We start from the raw sequence: 19688 nt of genomic DNA, 5'->3' as shown, positions 1-19688 counted from the left end.
GACAATGTCATCATTTTTTAGAAGATTGTCAAAACTACCTCTTTCTCTCATATCTTCTCCCTTCTTAAAATTAGAGATTTTTTTTTTACAATAACATATTTCTAAAACTACAAGTCATAATTAAATAAATTTTATAGATTCGGAAAGCTCAAGACAAGATCTATACAACGAGAACCAATTTCACTATTTTTTAAGCATTTAATTTTCATGTTATCATTTAGCTAAAATCAGTTACAAAAGAAACTACCATTATGAGTTCATTCTATAAACAATTCTGCTAAGTGAACAATGCATTAACAATTGATCTTGCATGGCAGCCAATGTGGGAGAAACATTGATCTTTTAGTTCACTCGGTCAATCAATTTAGTCCACCTAGTTGTTTAAAATAAATAAATTTAGTCCACAAGTCCAGTGATAACGCGTCCACCTGTACAAGCCCATATAATTTTGTCTAACCAAGTTAATCTTTTTTTGCTAAGTCCAATAGTTTATTAAAGCAAAAAAAACGTAATTACATGAATCATAAGGAGGGCTCAAGGCCCCCACCCCATAAACCAAAAGGGTTAAAAAATAGCTGCAAAGATAACTCAAAAATCTCCAAAAAAAACTAACAAAAAATAAATAACATCAAGAGAAAACTCAAGGAAGTTAATAATGTCTATATCCTACTCCTCTCAAACGTTCCTTATTTCCAATTCTAAAGTTTCTCCTCTTAGATTGTAAACCCGAAAAAATTTCTGCCAAAAGCTCAGAGTCTCCATAATCTTAATACTCTTCATAAATATCATCGTACTCATCTTCATCCGAAGCGTAATTACCAGGAACAAGTTTAATAGGAGATTGGACTTTTTTCTTAGTTGAAACTCTACCCATTGGCTCCTTTTTTTCTTTAAAATAATCTTTTCTATAGGCTGGATTTCTAATGAAATTAGCACGAACCTCATCATTCTTAATATTGTTTGCTTCATCTAGCTCCTCCTTGGTGATAAGATTTTCATTCTTGTCTGAGTCAAGATGCTTCCTTAGGGCCTCCATTTTTGTACGAAAAGCTATTTTCTTCCCTTCATCTACTGTGTCCAACTCATCTAAAAAAGCTATTCTTGTCTAACCAAGTTAATCATCTTCCATATATTCACATTGGGACATATCGGTGTTTTTGAGAATAGAGAAAAAGTCAGGGAAATTTTTTTTAGCTGCCTGAAATTGAACACGATTATGAACAATATTTAGGTATTAGGTAAGAAGTCTTCTATACTACTATTATTAATCACACGGGTAATATAGTAAATCTGCATATCTAATATATATTTCGCTTTATGTTAATTAAGTATTTAGATTTCATAGATTTTGAATAGAGTAATAAGGTTGTTAATTACTTTCTAGGGTTTGGGTGTTTGTTTGGGTTTGATTCTGATCGAGAAGTTATTAATTTCTAAGATTGATGAATCGTTGATTATTGAAATTGTCAATAATTCTTAGGGTTTGGCTTTTCTAATTTCATTGGATTTGCGCAGGTATTTGATGTGTAGCTTGTGTTGTACTAATAATATCGAAAATTTTAATAATTATCGTCTAATTTTTATTTATCACTCTATCTGCAAGTTTTTGAGAAACATTACAGTAAGATTCAAAACATGTACCATACTAATATATTATCATTGTAAATTTTTGTGTGTTGCTGGCCACTTTCCTACTCCCTCAACTCTTTGTTTACCCGTTAATGTTATATAATTTTCTAACTAGTTAGCGGTGATGTTTACTTAAAGGTTACAATGTCTGCTCTTTGTCTTAACGGACTAAACACGGAATAACTAATTTGTTTCCCACTTTATTTTTCACTTTTGTTATAGGGAGGAGTTTTTGTGATCACGGGAGAGGGAAAAACGGGGCCAACTCACTGATTTAAAAGTGAGTTACATATTTACATTTTCTGGACCAAATTATCCTTCTACTCACCCGATACTTATAACACTAACCCACTGAATCAGTAGCTTTCCTATGAACAAACAAAATCCCTAAAACCCCAAATCACTCTATGATCATCAAACTTGAAATCCAAAGGATTTTGGATACTTAGCTACTGAAAATATATATCTGAAACATTTACGAAGATGATGACAGGTGAATATAAAGATTATGAAGGTTGGGAAGATGATATTCAATCCTTAACACTTCCTTCTCCATTTGGTGAATCTCCTTCATCAAACATACCTGAGTTTGCTGGAAACGAAGAATCCCAGGTACCCAAACGATCAAATATGATTTTCGCTTTTGTTGATGTATGTATATATAAGAAAAAATCAGTCTATAAAACATTCATTCGTTAGTACCAGTAGAGGAGAATTCGAACATTCACGTTCAGAGTCGAAAAAGTGAATTGAAAATTTCTCTACCGTACACAGAACGAAGAAGATCAACTTTTCACTATCACTCAAACAGAGGTGAAATGAGAATTTTCACTGTTACCAGAATGACGGTGAAATTCCTTATTTCTCTACCATTTCGATGACGGTGGCCATCCATCTGTTTTTTCTTCTTCCAGTTTTTGTTTGGTTAGTTTTACTAATGTCATACTTAATTTGAATATTTAGGTTGTGCCATTTGCCACACTCCCTAGGAATGAAGAAACTCATCCTATGCCCATAGTTTCAGTGCCCTCCCAACATCGCGATTTTAAGGAATATTTTCAAAGACCGAATGGTTTTGGGTCATATAAGAGTTACAGTCATGGTGTATATGTGTTGGTAAAACGCATAATTTTGTGATTGTATGTAAATCCTCAAAGATCAAGGACGTAGGTGGTTCTGCTCAAGGATCTTGGTTGCAGTTGTGTTGTGAAAGAAGTGGTAAGCCCATTAGTCACCAAGGGAAAAACCATGTGCCAAAGACCACAACAAAAAAACGGAAATGCGGTTTCATCAAATGTGACTGTTCGTTCCGACTAAATGCTAGTTGTGACAAGTTTGAGAGAAGGAATGTTCGAGTTGGTTGCGGTTTTCACAATCACCTTATTCCAACTACGTTAACAGGACATGCATACGCAGGGAGGTTGGCGGAAGAAGAAAATTTGCAAGTTCTTGAATTGACAAATAGTGGATGTCGACCTCGGGAAATTCTTACAAGTATCAAGAACAAAAATCGAAAGAATTATTCAACCATGAGAACTATTTACAATGCAAGACGTAAATTAAAAATATATGCTATGCAAGGTAGATCGTTGATGCAACATTTCTTCAAGTTAGCTCAAGAACACCAATACACGGTTGAGTATAAGTTTAACCCTCTAACAAAGAAGGTAACTGATCTTTTTTTCGTCTGGAGTCCGTAAAGTTGGCACAATGTTTTCATGAGTTTCTTCTATTGGATTGCACATATAAAACTAACAAGTATAGGTTACCTTTATTCCATGTTGTATCACATACATCAACGGGGGCGACATTCACGGTTGCAGTAGCCTTCATGAGCCGTGAAAAAGAAGCAAACTGCATTTGGGCTTTAAAGTGTGTCGAGCGACTTTACAGAGAGAATGAGATCCCATCGGTTTTTGTGACAGATTGTGAAGCTGGTTTAATCAGCGCAACTAAACATGTGTTTCCCACATCGTCTCATCTACTTTGTGCATGGCATATAGGGAAGAATGTATATGCTCACGGCAAAAGTTTTTCCACCTCAAGCCTACAACAAGTAATGACGAAGACAAACCTAAAAAGATTGATACCATCATAACCCAGAAAGAAGCAAAGGGGAAACTAAAAGAAAAACAAGACGAAAAAAGAAAGGAACTTAAAAAGTGGTATGGGGCATGGCAAGATGTCATTAAGTCATCGTCTATAGAGGATTACCAAGAAAATCTTACTAAGTTTATATCTACATGGGAGCCGACTCACAAGGATGATGTAAGGTATGTTATCAAAACTTGGTTAGACCCATATAAAGAGAAGTTTGTTTCGGCTTGGACCAATAACATTAAACATTTTGATAACGTTGCAACAAGCAGAGTTGAGAGTGCTCACGCCAAGTTAAAACTATACTTAGGGAACTCACGTGGAAACTTCGCAAATTGCTTCTTTCGTGCGCACTGTTCTTATGAGAACGAACATGTTAATGTTCACTCCGAGTTTGAGAGAAGCAAAACAACACAAATGCATGATCATAGGGAGGAAGACTTGTTCAAGGAAATCCTTAATTTTGTCTCGATTAAAGCTTTGAAAATCATATATAATGAGATAAATGGCACTGCCAACAGTATGGATGGTGATATGACATGCAATTGTCTGGCTCGTAAAATCAATGGGCTTCCATGTGCATGTGAAATACGTGTGTTGAAAACACAAGGTAGTCATAGAACTCGATATTATTGATCATTTTTGGAGGCAATTGAGTAGTTCACCTTTGTGTCCAAACCGGAGGTCACTACCGTTCGAAGAAACACCTGAGTTCTATGCAATACGGGATGCATGGGAAAAATGAACAAGTGAGAATGCGAGCCCAACTGCAGCCAATTGCATTTCTAAGCACTGTCAATATTTATGAGCCAGAAGTTTCAGAAGTGCAAAGGGGACGCAAGTCCAAGAAGCAACTAATGAAAGATAGATCCAATGAACGAGAGCCATCTTTTTATGAGCATGTCAATAAAACTATGGCTATTATGGCAAAATTGGGTGAAAAAAGGAATCGTGAAATGCTAGCAACAGCAAAAAAAAAAGTAGGTTAATTAATCCACAGTACTTAAGTCACATGCCTTCGGTGATGCAGAAATTCATTGCTGCTACACAAGAGATGCCGATGGACGAGAATTCTGGTTATCACGTGTTGTTGAAGCAATTGACTAAAAGTAAAGCATCATAACCCCTGTAGGTATTTGCGAGAGACGATGCTAAGGAATATAGAATTTAAGAGGAACTATTATGAGACTATGTGGGGTAAAAATATGTTAGAAGAATTGAAGGAAGGCATAGATAAAAACGAATGGTTAAGAATGCCTGAGAGTGGATTTATCATTGCAGAAGCTTTCACCACAGTTGTTGTGTATTTAAGTGAACTACAAAGCATAACTTTCGTCCCAACAACCTTGGTACTTTACCCCAGTATTGAAAAGAATACGGTAGCTATCGGGCACGTCAACAACAATCATTTAATCGGGCTAAAATTCAAACGATGTAGTCCATTGCCTTCGCTTCCAAGATTTTCATATTGGAAGCAACAAGAAAATGAAAACTCAACTACTTGGTCGAAACGATACTAGGGCAGAATGAAGAAATATGAACACTTGGCAGGGATTGAAGAACCAGCAACAGTTCATCTTGATGAGCTCTAGTTTATACGATGTTGTACACATCTTTTTTTTTTTTGTAAATCTGTGAAGGGCATGTTGGTTTATGAACTAATAATGTAACTGAGAAGAAGATACTTAGCTCAAATCGATGTTGCTGGAGATGCACAGAAAATGTAGAGGCACGTATACGATACGTTGTCCTAAAGGTAATATCGCCTGCTACTCCGCTGAGATGTTATAGCAGTTGGCGAGTCACCTCCAGGATACAACTACTGATAGTACCCCTCAATGTAGCATACAAAGAGAGTACCCTTAGAACTTGGCAGTGTTAGCAAAAGCTAAAACAGAGAAACTAGAAATAAAAACTTATTTCTGAAAGCAGAGGGAGAGAGAAGAGGATGTTCTCTGTTGTGTGTCAAAAGAGCTCAAGACTCCTCCCTTATATAGTGTTTAAGACGTTACAAACGAGAGGAAAAATGCATGCAACAAAACCATGCGTATGACAGAAATACTGGTAATGTTGGTTAAAAACAGTGTTGCTTTTGTCAGGCTTAGAGCAGTGTGTTGTCAAAAGCCAGTGTTGCCAAAACAAATACGTACAGACAAGAAAGCCAGGACAAACATGTGCAGACAAGGAAGGCAAGACAAACAAAGACAAGAAAGCCAAGACAAACATGTGCAGACAAAGAAGATTCTTCTACATGTGTGTAAAACACGTACCAAAAGTTTTAGCAAAAAGATAGGATCTAATGAACCCACCCACACCCACACCCCAACCCGACCCGACCGACCGGACGGCGGCGTGCGTGCTTCTGTGCGAAGCACCGCGCGTACGGGAAAGGCAACCTTGCCCTAGTCTAGGCCTTCCCCCCACACAAAAGTCTAATGACCCAAGGGCCATGCCCTTTTAGCCAATTCTATGGTATTTAAGTCTAAAACTCTTTAGATTTTAGTCTATGTGGGACTATTGTTTTATCTATTCAAATGAAAAAACAATAGTGGGCAATAGGTCTAGAGATCAAAACATAGTCCATGGAAATTGGTATAAAAAGCGTTTTTTCTAACAATCCCCCACATGAATGATAAAACATATCGACGAAATACGAGAAAACATAATACATCAATATTAGGCTAAGGTGTCCCAGAGATTGAACCTTAACTAGTGAGAGGTTACCGGAACTGCTTGTTGTTACGGTGAACACAATGTCTTGAACCGTCAACAGTGAGTGCAATTCAGAAATAACAACCACACTTTGATGTCTCAAAGAAAAAGAAAGCTGCCAAGCTCTTGCCGTTGTGCCCGTTTTGGCCGTGGGCTAAATCCCGGACTTAATGAATGTCTCTAGAGAAAAAGCTCAAATTCTCATAGGAAGCGGCCCCACTTCCAACATCCACATAGGTGAGTCCATTAAGAGTGTCCTGCCACACTCCGCTTTAAGCAAAGCCATGGAACTCATTAAGATCTTGACAGATCATCCTAAAACATGCAGGCAGCACTATCATACGGTTACACCATAGGGAGGGACAAAGATAGTGCTCTCTCGACATCACCAAAAATTAGTTATCTCATTGAACCTTGATCTTGGAGCTCCATTCACAAGGTTGAGTGTCCTTCATGGCGATTTATTCTATGAGCTTGAGTCCCATCCCCTTCGATGTGGATCTAACTACCTCTCTAGATAACCCTTTCGTCAAAGGATCTGCAATATTCTCTTTAGACCTTACAAAGTCTATAGATGATGCCAGTAGAGAGTAGTTGTTTCACTGTCTTGTGTCTTCTTCGAAGATGTATAGACTTTCCGTTGTATACACTATTCTTTGCGCATCCAATAGCAGCTTGACTGTCACAGTGGATTGCGATCGAAGACACAGGCTTGGGCCAGAGTGGAATTCCACCCAGGAAACCTCGTATCCATTCAGCTTCCTCTCCAGCTTTCTCCAAGGCTATAAACTCAGACTCCATGGTGGATCGGCTATACATGTCTGTTTGGTAGACTTCCATGACACAGACGCACCACCAAGTGTGAAGATGTACCCACTAGTGGATTTGCACTCATCTGAGTCTGATATCCAGTTAGCATCACAATACCCTTCTAGCACAGCAGGATACTTCCCAAAACTTAAGCAATAGTTTGAAGTTCCTCTCAGGTACCGTAGAACTCTGTAGAGAGCATTCCAGTGATCCTGCCCAGGGTTGCAAGTGTACCTGCTTAATCTACTCACAGTATAGGCAATATCAGGTCTTGTACAGTTCATTAAATACATAAGACTGCCAATAACACGAGAATACTCAAGTTGATAAATACCCTCACCCTTTGTTCTTTTTCAATTTGCAATTGGGATCATAAGGAGTAGTTGCAGGTTTAGCATTTTCATGATTAAATCTCTTAAGCACAGTTTCAACATAATGAGATTGACTAAGACTATATCCATCAGACATCTTTCTGATTTTCATCCCTAAGATTACATCAGCAGGGCCTAAGTCTTTCATGTCAAAGTTTTCGTTAAGCATGCTTTTAGTGGTATTAATACTATCAAGGTTACTACCTAATATGAGCATATCATCAACATATAGGCACACAATAACATGAGAATCATCCACAGATTTAATGTAAACACATTTATCAGATTCATTAACCTTGAAGCCATTAGATATCATTACATGATTAAATTTTTCATGCCACTGTTTAGGTGCTTGTTTTAAACCATACAAAGATTTTTTCAGTTTGCATACTTTATCTTCAAACCTTTCACAACAAAACCTTCAGGTTGGTCCATATAAATTTCTTCATTCAATTCACCATATAAAAAAGCAGTTTTAACATCCATCTGATGTATATGCAAATCATAAATAGAAGCAATAGCAATCAGCATCCGGATAGAAGTGATTCTAGTGACCGGTGAATAGGTATCAAAGAAATCTAATCCTTCCTGTTGTCTGTACCCCTTAGCTACCAACCTAGCTTTGTGTTTTTCTATAGTTCCATCTGTTCTAAGTTTCCTTTTGAAGACCCACTTGCAACCTATGGTTTTACTACCAGGAGGTAAGTCTACAAGCTCCCAAGTTTCATTTTGTTGAATGGAATCCCACTCATTATTTGAAGCTTCTTCCCAGAAGGGAGCTTCCGGAGAGTCATAGCTTCCTTATAGTTTGGGGTTCAGACTCTACCGTAAGAGTCACAAAATCTGGACCGAAACCTTTCTCGGTTCTGACCCTCTTACTTCTTCTAGGTTCGGTTTCAGCATCTAGAGACGGGGGTTGACTAGTCGAAGGAACATCTGAGAGATCATCGCGGACCCTTTTATGAGGTCCAGACCCTAAAGGGAAAATGTGTTCGAAAAACACTGCATCTCTGGATTCCATTATGGTGTTCTCACCAATTACCATGAACCTATAAGCACTAGTGTGCTCAGGATATCCTAGGAAAACACAATCTACAGTTTTAGGTCCTATTTTGGTTTTCTTGGAACGAGGAGTGGCCACCTTGGCCAAACACCCCCACACTTTAAAGTATGCATAGGACGGTTGTCTTCCTTTCCATAACTCATATGGAGTTTTTCGGATTTCTTAAATGGAACTCGGTTCAAGATATAGCATGCAGAGAGAATTGCTTCCCCCCACAGGTTCGAAGGTAGCCCTGAACTAGCTAACATAGCGTTCACCATATCTATGAGTGTTCGGTTTTTCCTTTCAGCTACTCCATTCGACTCAGGTGAAGAAGGTGCAGTAGTTTCATGAATGATGCCATTAAGTTTGCAGAATTCTCCTATAGGTATCACATACTCACCGCCTCGGTCTGACCTAAGAGTTTTAATAGTAACACCTCTTTGGTTTTCTACTTCAAGTTTATATAATTTGAAAGCGTCTAAGGCTTCATCTTTACTTCTAAGAAGATAAACCTGACAGTATCTTGAGTGATCATCTATAAAAGTGATGTATCATTTTTTACCTCCTCTAGTTGGTGTTGATTTCAAATCTCCCAAATCCGAGTGGATTAATTCTAGGGGAGTTGTACTACGTTCAACCCTTTTGTTGGAAGGGTTTTCTTGCATATTTAGATTCAACACAAATTTCACATTTATGACCTCTGTCAATGTTTATTTTAGGAATGCATCCTAATTTAGCAAGTCTTTCAATGGATTTGAAATTAACATGTCCTAGTATATCATGCCAAACATGTGAGGAGTCACAAACATAAGCAGAAGAAGATGCATTGTCATTCAAAGAAAGTACACTAAGCTTAATCATGTTTTCAGTGACATATCCTTTTCCTATGAAGTCACCACCCTTAGACATTACAACTTTGTTAGACTCAGCTACAAATTTAAAACCTTTCCCAAGTAAGATGGTTTCTGAGATAAGATTCTTGCATATGTCCGGGACGTGATACACGTCATTCAATGCGAGAGTTTTTCCTGAAGTGAGCTCCAATTCAACCTTGCCTTTTCCTACCACTTTAGAGGTAGAAGAGTTTCCCATAAACAATTTCTCATCGTCTCCTACTTTGTTATAGGAGTAGAAAGCATTTATGAACTTACAGACATGCCTGGTGGCTCCAGAATCAAGCCACCAGTCTCTCACATTGGTCACATTAGAGACAAGGTTGACTTCAGACACCATGCCAGTAAAATATCCAGAATCATCTACTACGTTTGCCTTATTTTTCTGTTTAGGATCATTTTTGGTCTTTTTAGGTGCCCTACAGTCTTTGGCCATATGACCAGTTTTCCCACAGTTATAGCAGTCGCCTTTGATGGTGTTTTTGGAGACACCACCCTTTGGCTTAAGATGGTTACCTTTGGAGTTACGTTGTTTGTTACGTTTACCATTTTTGCTGGATTCCCCGTGCCTTTTCTTTGACGCAGCATTATCGTCCAGGACATGAGCTTTGTTGGACATGTCTTTGCTCAGCATCAGGATTTTGTCCTTGCAGCACAGAAGTTCCTCCACCTGGATCTTTTTCCCCAGCTCCACCATGGTGATTTCGCGATTCTTGTGTCGCAGCCTCCTCTTGTACTCGTTCCATGAGGGTGGTAGCTTTTCAATTACTGCAGATACTTGTAGAGATTCATCAATATGCATTCCTTCAGCAAGAATTTCGTTGATGAGTAGCTGGAGTTCGACGAATTGTTCTACAACAGGCTTTTCATCAGTCATCTTATATTCCAGGAACCTAGCTACCAAGAACTTCTTGCTTCCAGCAGCCTCTGCAAGATATTTTTCTTCTAGGGCTTCCTATAAATCAAAAGCAGTAAAATTCTCTTTTGCATTATAAAAGTCGTACAAGGAGTCATCCATACAGTTAAGAATGTGGTTTTTGCACATGTAATTCTTCCTAGTCCACCTATCCAGTCTATCTTCATAGCCACGGTCATGAAGCCTTCTTGAGGGTCTTTCTAAGGCAACTTCATCTAGCCTTTGGTCTTTTAAGAAGAATAAAATTTTGGACTGCCATCGTTTAAAGTCTTTGCCACTAAACTTTGGGGGTTTGTCTACATTAATCTTTCCCATGTTGTTACAAAAAATATAGTAAAGAGGATATTGCCTTTAGAATGTTGGTTTATGAACTAATAATGTAACTGAGAAGAAGATACTTAGCTCAAACCGATGTTGCTGGAGATGCACAGAAAATGTAGAGGCACGTATACGATACGCTGTCCTAAAGGCAATATCGCCTGCTACTCCGCTGAGATGTTATAGCAGTTGGCGAGTCACCTCCAGGATATAACTACTGATAGTACCCCTCAATGTAGCATACAAAGAGAGTACCCTTAGAACTTGGCAGTGTTAGCAAAAGCTAAAAACAGAGAAACTAGAAATAAAAACTTATTTTCTGAAAGCAGAGGGAGAGCAGAAGAAGAGATGTTTCTCTGTTGTGTGTCAAAAGAGCTCAAGACTCCTCCCTTATATAGTGTTTAAGACGTTACAAATGAGAGGGAAAATGCATGCAACAAAACCATGCGCAAGACAGAAATACTGGTAATGTTTGGTTAAAAACAGTGTTGCTTTTGTCAGGCTTAGAGCAGTGTGTTGGTTAAAAACAGTGTTGCCAAAACAAATACGTACACACAAGAAAGCCAGGACAAACATGTGCAGACAAAGAAGGCAAGACAAACACGTACAGACAAGAAAGCCAAGACAAACATGTGTAGACAAAGAAGAAGATTCTTTTACATGTGTGTAAAACACGTACCAAAAGTTTTAGCAAAAAAATAGGATCTAATGAACCCACACCCACACCCACACCCGAGCCCGAGCCACCTTGCCCTAGTCTAGGCCTTCCCCCCTCACACAAAAGTCTAATTACCCAAGGGCCATGCCCTTTTAGCCAATTCTATGGTATTTAAGTCTAAAACTCTTTAGATTTTAGTCTATGTGGGACTATTGTTTTATCTATTCAAATGAAAAAACAAGTAGTGGGCAATAGGTCTAGAGATCAAAACATAGTCCATGCAAATTTGGTATAACAAAGCCGTTTTTTTCTAACAGGGCACTTCTCAAATACTCGTGAAAGGCATATATTAAACATATATTGATCTATATATAAATTTTTTTGTGTTACCTGAATCTTTCAATTCAATATATAAACTTTTTTGTTACCCGAGGCTTTGAATTTTTGATGGAAAAATGCCCAGAGACAGTGAAATTCATGAACTGGAAGCAACTGAATTTTCTTGTTTCTCGTTCTATATGGAGAGCGAGAAAACCTTCTTTTCACGTTATCCAGAGGCGACGTGAAAATCACAAAATGAAAGTAACCGATTTTTTGGTTTCTCGTTTTATATGGATAGCGAGAAATGCTTTTTTTCACGTTATCCAAAGGCGACGTGAATTTCATAAACTGGAAGCAACTGAATGTTTTGGTTTCTCGTTTTACCTGGACAGCGGGAAATCCTTTTTTCACGTTTTCCAGAGGCAACGTGAATTCCGGAAACAGAAAAGCATTGGGTTTCTTTGTTTTCGTTGTACCTGGAGAGCGAGAAATATTACTTTCTCGCTTACCAGGAAGAACGAGAATGCAAAATGAAAACCTGGATTTTGCTAACTTACAAACAAAATTTCCTACTGCATGAGCTAATACAAAAATCATGTTTAACAAGAAATCCATAGCATTAAGTCAAACAAGTGTAACATTTCCAGATCTTCTTGAGTTGGTGTGTAACTAGGAAAGAAAATACCAGACTTGATATACAAAAGATTGACTGACAACAAGAAATCATAGCATAAAATCAGTTCTTGTGCTTCTTCTTCTTTTTCTGTTCGGGTGCCAGCAAATTTTCAATAAACGCATCCTCGTCAGAATCAGGGAAAAGATCTGATCTTTCAGGGTTGTCATAATTTTCAAGCATCTTCAGTAAATGAGCTTTTCTAGAAGTGCTTATTGGCTCATCTTCAGCTCCAGATCACAAAACAAACTTCCTAATCATTCTTACGTTCCTTTTCTAAACCAAATAAGAGCCAATTTAGTGAGAGAGATCACCTATTTGTTAGAACTTACTATAGTTGCAACTTTGCCTTCTTGTTCATCGATAAAAGTTTTCGCAAGAATCCTTGTATTAAGATTAGCTACCCGGGTGTGAAAAAATTCAGAATATCATTACTTGTATCCATCCTCAGAATCCCATGGATTTAAGACTTTACAATGTAAACTACGCTTGGGTATCAAACATGTACCCCATGCACTCCAACTATATCCATCCAAGTGAGGATAATAAGACTTGAAACCGATGGGCTTCGAAACCATTTTCTCTTTATCCAGGAAAACACCCTGGGGAAACCTAAAACAACAACCTAAAACAGCAGGAGATGACCTTTTCGTCGGCCTTTCAGGAAACCTAAAACAACAGGAGATGCAGTAAAAACATGGTATTAGTTACAACATAACCTCCATAAATAACTAAAGGGGATTTTAATAAAGTGCCACACTTCCTATTTCATTTTTAAGAAAATGCCACCGTTTTTTCAAAGTTTATTAAATGCCACACTCTTGACTTTTCCCGTCACGTTTTTTTGAGAAAACAGTTAACTGGCGTTAGTATCCGTTAGTGCATATGTGGCATTAAATCAGCAGCATAAAATGACATTGAAGCCCCTGAATCAGTAACTGGAACGAGTTAGCCAGTGATTGAGCAGAGAGTTAACTCGTGACTCGGTGCAGTGAAGAAAACGAGTTAACCTGAATCCTATTCCTATTTCTCCTTACTTTTCTGCCATTGATCCACTCAAATCCAAGATCATCAAGCTTCTTAAAGAGAACTGTTGCTGCGCTTTTGAAGAAGAGAGCCATTGCTACAATGAATGCCCACTGCATAAACAAGAATGCTACAAAGAACAATGCAAATCAGAAATGCATCTGAGAATATGTAAAAATTAACTTGAAAAGACAATTAACATGTAATCTGAAAATTAGTTCTAACTAATATCATTTTCATTCATAAAGCAAGATTATCCCATCAAAATAAAACTGATTTCTGGTACATATACATGTCCAGACCAGAATCAGTATCTAAAGCAACCAAAAAAACTAACCATCAATTAGATACTTGTCCACAACATATCTAAAACAAACAATAAAGCACACACACTTCTACTTCCTAGTCTTCTTAGCCTTGGTTTGCTTTCCCTTTGTGACAGAAAGATGTTGACTGACAGATCCAATACCAGCAAAATTCTGACTGAAATTTTGATTATCTTGTGTAGATCCATGAGTGTTAGGTCCTGCTACTGGTCTTCCTTTAGTGCTAGGTCCTGCAGATGACTCACCAACAAAAAATGATGTACCTCTGGATCTGTTCACCTTGGCTTTACCCCTTGCAGTGCTACTTTCAGGCTGATCTCTCTGTGTGAAGGTGCAGTTTGCAGCATCATACTCAGTGCTTGGCTTGAATCCAGTTTGGTTTTTACCAACATCACCACCAGCACAGGTTCTCTTGTTGTGGCCAACAATAGATCCACATTTTCCACACTTCCTTTTCTTCACCACAGTTTCAGGTTCATCATAACTTCTCTTCCTCTTCTTTGCTGGTCTTCCAGTTTTTCTCTGATAAGGAGAAGGGTTTACGTTGATGTTCATGGTTGCCTGCCAGAAGAAGAGAAAACAAATGAGAAAGTTAAAGTAATGAAACCCTAAAGGGTTTGATTCTTAAATAGGGAAAAGAGAAAAATAAATAACTAATATCTTGAAAAGTAAATGCACCACATTCAATAAAGTTTATAAATCTACCTTATCTTCCCATACCCATTCAATTATGTCTTCTAAGGGTGTGACAACATTTGCATATGTGGTCCTATAATACTCCACAGAATAGTAAGGAGCACAATAACTGTTCAATCAATAAAACAAAGGTGTGTCAGTGTACAAGGAACAATAAATAATACAAACCACTTACAAAAACAAAAGTAAATGAATAATTGGTAGGCTTTGAAAGGGGACAGAAAATAAGAGCAAGAGGAAGCCTACTTGTTAACCGCAAGTGCACGGTGTCGATTGTAGCTTGTGCAAGAACGGGTCGTTTCCACAGGGACTAGGGTGTATAGTTGAAGTTTTTAAGCTAGTTATCTAAATTAACAAGGCAGTAAATAAAGCAATGAGGTAACAGTGACAGAGAACAAAGAAACAGTGAAACAAAGACAAACAAACCAAGGCTATGAGCGAAGGGCAGTGATGGAAGCTAAGGGATAAGGTGAGAACTAAGGCTTCAATTCCACCCCTAGCTGCATATAATTCTCTAAGATGATATACTAGTCTTCTCCTATCACAGCGATGCCTTAATCTCAGCTATCATATGTCAATCCCCTAGAATTACTTGTCTTTCTAAGGTACAAGCAATCTAAGATTATACTACATTCAGTTCATATAGCCTTTTCGGAAATTAAAACATGCTTGTCATCAAACTGTCATGGAGAAGAAGTACTCATACAATAAGGTTATATTTATCTAGAGTTTCATCTCTGCCTTAGTAGTATAATTAAAACATGATGAAGTTCTTAAACATGTTGTTTGTCAGACAACAATGTATAAAACTATCCTAATGATGCTAACATAAGAACATAACACGAACATGAGCTTAATGAAAATTGTAACAATCACACAATCACATTCAAAACATGTTGGAGTTCTGAACAATAAATATTTAACAGTGCATTTGAATTGAAAATTGTGGAACTGAAAGATTGACAAACCCTAAAACTAACAGTTCATGGAAATGTAAATTACAAAATAAAACCTAAACTATTCCCATTGATGCTCTGGCTAATCCAGGCATGCCCAAAAACAACACCTAAGAACCTTATTTATACATGCAAACCAAATATCCAAAAATCCCCAAAATATAAAATTTAGGGTTACACAAAAAATCCGAAATTGACCTTTACCTCATATCTGATATCAATCAATGGTCTCGACCCATTCTTCTATTGCTTCTCCTCTTCCGTAGATGGTGGTTTGATTTCACTAACTCCGTTTGTCTCAAACTTAGTTTCTAGGTTCACTGTTTTTGAAAAGATAAAAGGGTTGATAGACAAGGAGCTAGAGGGTATCATGGTGGTGTCCTTTAGTGATGGCGGGGGTGGCTGATTGATGGGGTACAGTGATGGAGGTGGTTGAGCGGAGTTGGTGGCGGACATGGTGGTGGTGATGGTCGCTATGAAGAAGAGGGGAAGAAGAAGGAAGATAACTCGATAGAGTTTCTCTTAGGGGATGTTTGATTTAGGGTAAATAGGTTAGGGTTCTAGAGTATTGAGTGGACCCATCGTATTTTGATGATCAGATGGTGAAAGACGATGGATGAAAAGATGAGAGAATTATCCAACGGCGAGATGGAAATGGGAATAGAGCGACCGTTGGATCTGAGATACATCAAAACTGACGGTCTGAGATGGAGTTAGGTGCTAAAGTGTTAGACAGGAACATCAAAACTCGATGCACTCTGATGGAGCGACCGTTGGATGATGGATTGGATTCAATCTGACGGTGAAGGAGAGAAACGGGTTTGGATTTGTATTTGGGTTTAGGAAATGGGTTTGGGGTTAAGGAAATAGGTTTTGGGCTTAAGTAATCTTGAGCCCACTTCTTGTTTAAGAACAATTTCTTCCTTTTTAAGCCCATTTTCATCTTTGATTCTTCCATACCACATTTTTCACTTCTTTTCCGCTAGAGTTTCCTTCGGCTTTTTCCGTGTCTTTGCACTTTTCGCTCCGCAACTCATCTAGTCTTTATTTATTACCTAAAAATGCAAAATTAATTAATAAAAATATTTATTCTTGAAAACAATGAAAATACAGAATGTGGGATAAAATGTAGAATTAATGCACAAAAGATGAGTTAAATGCCAAGAAAAATATATAGAAATATGCACTTTTTAGCACTCATCAAATACCCCCAAACCTGAATTTTACTTGTCCTCAAGTAAAACAAAACTAAGGAAATCCTACCTATACCACTGTCGCTGGTCTCTCGATTGAATTTAGCGAATGCAATAAGCCTTTTAAACCACTAAGTGTCCCTAGTGGACGAGTGACGTCTCGTGAAGGTTTGCTTAGAACGTACCTACGAAATTCTAGGACAAAATATAAGCTCAGATTCCATGAAATGTGACATGTGCAAGACAGTATAAGCTCACAGCAAAATGGAGATGTCAATCTAGCTATCAAAGGCACAATCCTAGCACTGATAACAAATAAAGACATGTGATAAGAGTGTAAAGTGTATCTACACATGTGTAGAGAAAGATCGGATGTTATGACTACTAATCACCAAGAGATAGTTTCTCAGGCTAAGAACCGAGGTCGAAATCTAGCTAGCTGTCCGGACTTTACGAGAATTGTGAATGAGTTGGAGGTATTTCACAATTACTCGCGTTGTACATCAATGGCATACACCCTTCCTTGCTTATAACACAAAAACACAAAAGATGACTCTTATTTACATTGACTACACTCTTTTATTTTTGAAACAAGAGAGGATGGAATTGATAAATACTTGATTTTTTTTTTTTTTTTTTTTTTTTTTTTTTTTTTTTTTTCTGAATATATACATCATTTTTTTTTCTTTTTTTTTTTTAACATGGTAACACTTTTGATATATATACAAAAGGAAACAAAAAAATTACATGACTCTTAGCAAGAGGTAGCCCTTTTTGATGCACCCAGTTAAATTCGATGGTTGTTTTTCTTAACGTAACCTCCACCTTCTATCCCAACCAACCAAAGAACAAGCTAGTCAAGTTTCGTTCAGTATTCTAAAGTGATTGGCAATCGTGACTTCCTATCAAACACCTTGAAGATCGAGGCTATACATGTATTGGTAGATCGTGCACGTGCAAGTTTCTTATCACTATGTGAATTGTGGTAGAATCAGGGTGCCTAAATATCTAGACTAAGAATCCTTATGTTTACATACATGCACAAGAGTCAACATTTCAAGGTAAATGAGCTCCATTTTTATGTTTTTTTACAATTTTATATTTTTATTTTGATTTTTTCATTTTTTCATTTTTTCAAAAAGAAAGAGTTCTGTTTTCAATTATAACATGTGATCGTGGTATCTATACCATACCCCCAAACCTAAACTAAACATTGTCCTCAGTGTTTCAAAATATGAAAAGAATTATAACATACGAAGAGGATTATGCTCAGTAGAGAAAAAGGAAAGAGAATACCCGATTTGACGGTGAAAGCAAAATTAGAACTCCGTTATTCAAGGCAAAAATCCAACATATTTCAGTTAAGAGTCACATTGGATTAGAAGAATATGTACAAAAGAAACAAAAGATTTAATAATTTTATCTACTGGATTATATACAAGAAAATTCTACCGTACATTTGGTTTTGATGGGAAACATTTGGTTTTGTCGGGAATGAAAAACATTTGGTTTTTATGGGAAAAAGAAAAATTTTGGTTTTTAGGGAAACATTTGGAAAACTTTGGTTTTTATGGGAGAAGGAAACTTTTTGGGTTTTTAGGGAGAAAGAAAAGAAAATTTAAAATTGGGAGCAAGCCCACATTGGCGGGAGAATGCACAGCCCACTAGGAAATTTGAAAACAGCCCACAACCGCTGTGCAAAATGAAGCCTAGCTGAGTGTGAAGTGAAGCCCAACGAATCAGTTTGAATTGAGCCCAGCAAAAGGTTTTGAATAAAAGATCCCAACCGTTTAGGGCAAAGCTTGGTCTGAAGCCCAGATGGGTTGTTTTTGGAGCCGAAATTTGTTTTAAAAACTTTGATTCTTAGGCCCACTGTTGGTGAGTAAATCTCACCGTTGGTTTTTTGGAATTTGAATGTTTGGCCCACTCGAAGTTTGGTTCAGGCCCACAGTTCAGAAACAAGCCCAGAGTTCAGAAACAGTTGGGTTTTTGGGCTAGCAGTTAACTGGAATGCGAGGCCCAGCTGGGTTTTAAAACTTTAAAACGTTTTTCAAATTTTTGGTCTGGGTCTAAGCTCACAATGTAGGGGTTTAAAGTTCAGTTGAGTCTAAGCCCACAAAAGGTTAGAGCCCACAGTTTAAACAAATTTCAGTTTGAGGCCCAAAATGTAACTAAGTCCACAATCCAATTCACAAGCCCATAATCACTTTTAGAATTTACACAGCCCAAAAAGAAGTGCAACTGGGTTTGAAAATGGTTGTCAACTTTTGTTTGGGTCAAGCCCACAGTTCAGGCTTACTCTTGTAGCACAGCCCAGCTGTTCTGTTTTAGTTGCACAGCCCAGTTGGGCTTGGTTCACAGCAGCAAGTTCATCCCAGCAGCAGGCTTCAGTGGGTAGCAACAGTCATCCCACATCACCAGCTCACAAAACAGCAGGCACAGCAACAGAGATGGAGAAGAGAGCAGCAGCTGCAACAAGGGAAAGCAGCACAACTAGCCACAACAACAAGTCAGGCAGCAACAGGCCAGCAGCAAGGTGGCAAGCCCAATGGTACCTGCACTCAACAGAGATGATCAGTCTCTTTGAAGAAATGTGAGGCAGAAGCAAGGGAAGAATGCAATAATGAATATGCAGTGCAAGATGCAAATGGAAATGGAACAGATGCAGGCTAAGCTACAGATGCAGATGCATATGCAGATGATGCAGATATGATGCAAAAGTTACAGACTAAGTTACAGCTAAAGACACTAAGGCTAAGTTAGAGATGCAGGAATTACAGACTAAGTTACATACTAAGTTACAGCTAAAGCAGCTAAAACAGTTATACTAAGTTACACTAAACAAGCTAAGTTACAGCTAAGTTTGAAAACAGAAAAGCAAGAGCACAATTTTTTTTTTTTTTTTTCAACTACACAGCACCAGTCCCCGGCAGCGGCGCCAAAAACTTGGTAGGCTTTGAAAGGGGACAGAAAATAAGAGCAAGAGGAAGCCTACTTGTTAACCGCAAGTGCACGGTGTCGATTGTAGCTCTTGAAAGAACGGGTCAT

The sequence above is a fragment of the Papaver somniferum genome, chromosome 9 (genome assembly GCF_003573695.1).
Source record: "Papaver somniferum cultivar HN1 chromosome 9, ASM357369v1, whole genome shotgun sequence".
Lineage (NCBI taxonomy): Eukaryota > Viridiplantae > Streptophyta > Magnoliopsida > Ranunculales > Papaveraceae > Papaver > Papaver somniferum.
The sequence above is the reverse complement of the archived record's forward strand: the minus strand, read 5'-3'. Positions refer to the sequence as shown.